Below are 6,506 nucleotides of genomic sequence, written 5' to 3'. Positions count from 1 at the left end.
AGAAATGGGGAAAGGATTCCCTATTTAATAAATGGTGCTGGGAAAACTGGCTAGCCATATGTAGAAAGCTGAAACTGGATCCCTTCCTTACACCTTACACAAAAATTAATTCAAGATGGATCAAAGACTTAAATGTTAGACCTAAAACCATAAAAACCCTAGAAGAAAACCTAGGCAATACCATTCAGGACATAGGCATGGGCAAGGACTTCATGTCTAAAACACCAAAAGCAATGGCAACAAAAGCAAAAATTGACAAATGAGATCTAATTAAGCTAAAGAGCTTCTGCACAACAAAAGAAACTACCATCAGAGTGAACAGGCAACCTACGGAATGGGAGAAAATTTTTGCAATCTACTCATCTGACAAAGGGCTAATATCCAGAATCTGCAATGAACTCAAACAAATTTACAAGAAAATAACAAACAACCCCATCAAAAAATGGGTGAAGGATATGAACAGATACGTCTCAAAAGAAGACATTTATGCAGTCAACAGACACATGAAAAAATGCTCATTACCACTGGCCATCAGAGAAAGCAAATCAAAACCACAATGAGATACCATCTCACACCAGTTAGAATGGCCATCATTAAAAAGTCAGGAAACAGGCCGGGCGCGGTGGCTCACGCCTGTAATCCCAGCACTTTGGGAGGCCGAGGCGGGTGGATCACGAGGTCAGGAGATCGAGACCATCCTGGCTAATACGGTGAAACCCCGTCTCTACTAAAAATACAAAAAATTAGCCGGGCGTGGTAGCGGGCGCCTGTAGTCCCAGCTACTCGGGAGGCTGAGGCAGGAGAATGGCGTGAACCCGGGAGGCGGAGCTTGCAGTGAGCCGAGATCGCGCCACTGCACTCCAGCCTGGGCGACAGAGCGAGACTCCGTCTCAAAAAAAAAAAAAAAAAAAAAAAAGTCAGGAAACAACAGGGGCTGGAGAGGATGTGGAGAAATAGGAACACTTTTACACTGTTGGTGGGACTGTTGGTGGGACTAGTGTTCAACCATTGTGGAAGACAGTATGGCAATTCCTCAAGGATCTAGAAGTAGAAATACCATTTGACCCAGCCATCCCATTACTGGGTATATATCCAAAGGATTATAAAACATGCTGCTATAAAGACACATGCGCATGTATGTTCATTGCGGCACTATTCACAATAGCAAAGACTTGGAACCAACCCAAATATCCATCAATGATAGACTGGATTAAGAAAATGTGGCACATATACACCAGGGAATACTATGCAGCCATAAAAAAGGATGAGTTCATGTCCTTTGTAGGGACATGGATGAAGCTGGAAACCATCATTCTCAGCAAACTATCGCAAGGACAAAAAACCAAACACTGTATGTTCTCACTTATAGGTGGGAATTGAACAATGAGAACGCTTGGACACAGGAAGGGGAACATCACATACTGGGGCCTGTCATGGGGTGGGGGAAGGGGGAGGGATAGCATTAGGAGATATACCTAATATAAATGACGAGTTAATGGGTGCAGCACCCCAACATGGCACATGTATACATGTGTAACAAACCTGCATGTTGTGCACATGTACTCTAGAACTTAAAGTATAAAAAAAAAAAAAAGAAAGAAAGAAAGGGCAGGGAGGAAGGAAAATGATTTTCTAAAGATGCTTTCAAAAGGATTTTTGTGAGTGGATGTTTAAAATATGGTGTATATATATATATATACACACACACACACACATATATACCATATTATATATATATACCATATACACACACACACACAAACACACACACACAATGGGATACTATTCAGCCTTAAAAAACAGGAAATTCTGTCATCTGCAACAATGTGGATGAACCTAGTGAAATAAGCCAGGCATAGAAAGGTAAATGCTGGCCGGGCACAGTGGCTCACACCTGTAATCCCAGCACTTTGGGAGGCCGAGGCAGGTGGATCACCTGAGGTCAGGAGTTCGAGACCAGCCTGGCCAACATGGTGAAACTCCATCTCTACTAAAAATACAAAAAATTAGCTGGACATGGTGGTGGGTGCCTGTAATCCCAGCTACTCAGGATGTTGAGGCAGGAGAATTGCTTCAATCTGGGAGGTGGACGTTGCAGTGAGTGGAAATTGTGCTACTGCACTCCAACCTGGGCAACAAGAGCAAAACTCTATCTCAAAAGAAAAAAAAAAAGAAAGAAAGAAAGGTGAATGCCACATGATCTCACTTGTATGTGGAATCTAAAAAGTCAAATTCCTAGAAGTAGAGAGTAAAATGGTGGTTGCCAGAGGCTGGGGATGGGGAGGTGGAGTTGGGGGATTAGGCAATAGGGGGTGGGCAGGGAGAGATGAGACATCAGTCAATGGGTACAAAGTTACAGTTAGGAGGAATAAGTTCTGGTGTTCTATTGCACAACAAGGTGACTACAGTTAATAATGTACATTTCAAAATATCTAAAAGAGAAGATGTTAAGTGTTCTCACTAAGAAAACATGATAAATATTTGAGGTGATAGATATAATTACCCTGATTTAATCATTTTCAAGGTATACATGTATTGGAACATCACACTATACCCCATAAACATTCACAGGTATTTGTCTACTTAAAATAAAATAAAAATTTAAAAAATAAAAAGGATTATGATAACCAAAGGTTGATGTTCCTTTTAGAGATACAATATACAAATATTATTTTATCTAGGTTAAATCCATTGGCAATACATTTTAAGAAACCCACGCACTGGCTGTCTTCAGAGTAGTATAGTGTATGAAGGCATGATTTTAGCATTTCATTCAATGAGGTACTTGCAGATTGCATTCAAAGGGTAAAGATACAAATCGTATACAACTGATCTCATGTAAGAGGTTATACAAGACGCTTCAGTTAACATTTTTTCCATTTGTTTTGCTTGAGCACTTCCAAACCCAGTAGGTCTGATTACACTGTCACCTTTACATCAATATATAAATAAATCGGGAGGAAAATAATCACTGGAAGGAAAATTAAGGTTCGGGTCATACATCAACTCTGCTTAGTTAGCATGCAAACCTATAATTCACACTGCTGCTGAAAAGCCTCCAGTGATTGCTTATCCATTACAGATCAATTGCAGAAAAAGGCTGTAACTTTATTAGAAGCCTAATTTAAGAACCCTATAAACATTTAGAATTTAAGCCGCACTGACTGAATTAAGTCCAACTGTATGGAATATTTATACACATGTTGATTTAAATCCCTTCTGAAGCCTTTCCAAGAAAACTGTATGCTGAAGGATCAAAAGGCAATTTAACCAACCCGACTCCAGACTACCACCATCCAGTCCTAAGGAATATCGCCTTAGCCTTTGTCACTTGCTTAATATAAAACATCCAAACGAAATTACCCACAGCTCATTAAAAAAAGAAACTCATTTATCCAATATTAGGTTGTTTAAACTTTAAGATTTACTATTCCTCAGGTGTTTGCATGGTTTTCTCTAGGTAGCTGCTCAGAACATAGTGCTACTGCAGTCATGAATTCCTGTTAGCTGGTAAGCTACTTGCAGAAAATAGATGTCTTTGTTCATCCCAGGCATTTTCCTTATCTCCGGGCAGTCATCTTACCAAGGTATGGGGAAGGAGATTGTAGATGACTCTGGGAAATCCATCAAAACTAAGGCAAGAGCTATCAAATCACAATCTGATGGAAAAAGGTAGGTAATGTTTCCACACAGGAAGGAAAGCTTCTCTCCTCATGCTGGCTCTAAATAGATATTACAGTGTAAATCAAGCTGTAGGAGGTTGTAAGGAAACTTAGAGAGCACCTACTCTCTTAAGTATGATACCAGACTCACACTTAAAGACCTGGATCTTGCCTCCCATCATTCAAGTGTAAAACTTTCTCTTATTAGAGAGCAGAAAAATCCACGTCTCATAATGAATGTGTATTGAGTTTCTATAGAACTTATATTCACTAAACAATATTGCTTAACAGTTTTGTCCCCAAGGCTAGTTAGGAGTGAACCCAGAACGAAAGCTAGGATTTTTAACTTCAAAATGAATGTATATTTTGAAATAGACATTATACTTTGCCTTCTCCTTATTGCTTGGTTCACTCTGTGTCTTGAAGGAAGGCATTTTCTACAGAAGGCAAGAAAGGTCCAAGCACCAGGAGCTTGTACACGGCTATTTCTTGGGAACTTCAAGGTCACATTGCCCGTGGAGATGCTCCAGGCTGAGGGCTTTGATTCTTCCTGGCAGAAATAGTCCACTTGGCTGTGAGTTCCTGCTTCTCCCCATCTCCTCTGGGGCCTCGCCACTTTCTCTTAGTACATTTTTCTCTGGACGCTACCTTCAGCTTTAGAAAAGTTTAGCTAATCCCTTCTGAGCTTCATCTTAAGAGTTTTATAAATTAATATTCTCATTCCATATTCATGAATTCTGACTGTTACAAATAACAGCATGTTTTATCATTTTTACACACAATAATGTATAGTCATAGTCATTCTTGAACTAGGGAATGGTCATTATAAAGTATCACAAAGTGCGAAGTAGTCAAGGTTTTAGTTGGGTGAGAGCTTTTTAATGTTTTACAATTCTAGTAATAAGAAATTACATCTTATATCTAACTCTATCAGTGAAATTAAACTCTTTTTCTCTTTTAATAAAATTAAAATGTTTCACTATCAAATTTTAATAAAATCCTTTCAGTGTATGAATATTTTCTAATGATAATCCTTAGACATGGTGGTTTTCCCAGTTAAATCGGCCAGATTAATTTACGCTTCCCTCATTGGTCTTTTCTATACCTAGGGGCAAACTCCTTTAGACAGGAATATGTCTATTTTAATTTCTGACCAACTGGCAATAAAGACTATCCTATGTACATGTAGATATGTAGCAATACTTCCTCAGAGGAGGAGGATACTGGCTAATGATTACTGTGAGCTTACTACATGCCAGGTATTAGTCTAAGAGCTATAAATGGAATCAGGTTCATTTCCCACAAAGTATTGTTATTAACCCCATTTCACAGATCAGGAAAGTCACAAAGCTTGATAGTCACTAGTAATGAAAAGAGAAAGAAGCACAGAAATGCGTCTTTATTTCTTTAATTATTCCTTCAACAACTAACCAATTTCCTCAACAAAGGCTCATGTTCTCCACAAATATTGTCTGAAAATTAAATAATAATAAAACAAAACATAAGGGCTGAATCCCTCTTATGGTCCAGATCCATGAAGTCCACAGTTTTCAGTACAATGTCTAGTTCATTTGTTAGTTCGCAATACATTCCCCTGCCCTTAGAAATACTTAAACTGATTGTACTAAAAAATAAATCTTACTAGACCTTACTCAAGTATTATTATCCTTGTAATTAAGCTAGTCTGTTTACCAGAGGCTGTTTTGTTTGCAGATACTGTTAATATATTAGTCTTTACTTATAAGCCTCTCTGCTGCGGAGAAAATGATGTGGAAAATGCAAAGAGAGTAAGGAAAAAACTAAATTCAGGCATCTTTTTAGATAAACGTGATTGTCTACCAAGACTTTCCAAACATCACCTTAGTCCCTTAGGAAATGGTTTCTGCAAAGATGAAAAATAAATTTTCTTTTAATTTCTTTATGGAGATGTGATGAAAACACAAGTAATCTGTGCTCATAAACAATTAGAGCTTGAAAGTTAGTCCCACTTCTAAGTATAAAGAATAAAATAAAAATCACCCATAATCCCACCATTCAAAAATCACTACTCAATATTTCGGCACGTTTCCTTCCAGTCTTTTTTTCTACTTTAAAAATCATAATAGACCAGGCACTGTGGCTCATGCGTGTAATCCCAGCCCTTTGGGAGGCCAAGACAGGTGGATCTCTTGAGGTCAGGAGTTCGAGACCAGCCTGGCCAACATGGTGAAACTCCTTCTGTACTAAAAAATACAAAAATTAGACAGGTGTGGTGGTAGTAGGTGCCTGTAATCCCAGCTACTTGGGTGGCTGACTCAGGAGAATCACTTGAACTGGAGAGGCGGAGGTTGTGGTGAGCCAAGATCGCTGGGCTTGGGTGACTCCAGCTTGGGTGACAGAGTGAGATTCTGTCTCAAAAATAAATAAATTAATTTAATTTAATTTTAAAACATAGTAAATAGGTTATCTTCAAAAACTCAAGGTTTACTTAGACCATTTATTCAAGAATTTTTTCCCCTTATCCCCAGGAAAAAAAATTCTATTATCCTCCTGTCCTGCAATGTATTCACCCCCTTCAAAGGCAACTCAAGTCATCGACAGAAAAATCAAATGACGCTTTAGCCGCTCCGCTGCTTTCTTTCCTATTTGGGGGATAAATTCTTTAATTAAATTAAAGATTAACAAAGCCTTGGTAATCAGCATGCATCCTCTTAATTGCAAAGATGGCTTAGCTATTCTCAGCAGTTAGTTTTTTTACAAAGGTACTTGCAATGAAAGGGTCAAGTTTAAGACTTCTCTAAACCTCTGCTCTACATCTCTCTCTCTGTTAATAACCTTCCTGGTGTTCGATATTTGTTTAATGAT

The sequence above is a fragment of the Pan troglodytes genome, chromosome 15, assembly GCF_028858775.2.
Source record: "Pan troglodytes isolate AG18354 chromosome 15, NHGRI_mPanTro3-v2.0_pri, whole genome shotgun sequence".
Taxonomy (NCBI): domain Eukaryota; kingdom Metazoa; phylum Chordata; class Mammalia; order Primates; family Hominidae; genus Pan; species Pan troglodytes.
This window is presented reverse-complemented; position numbering follows the sequence as displayed.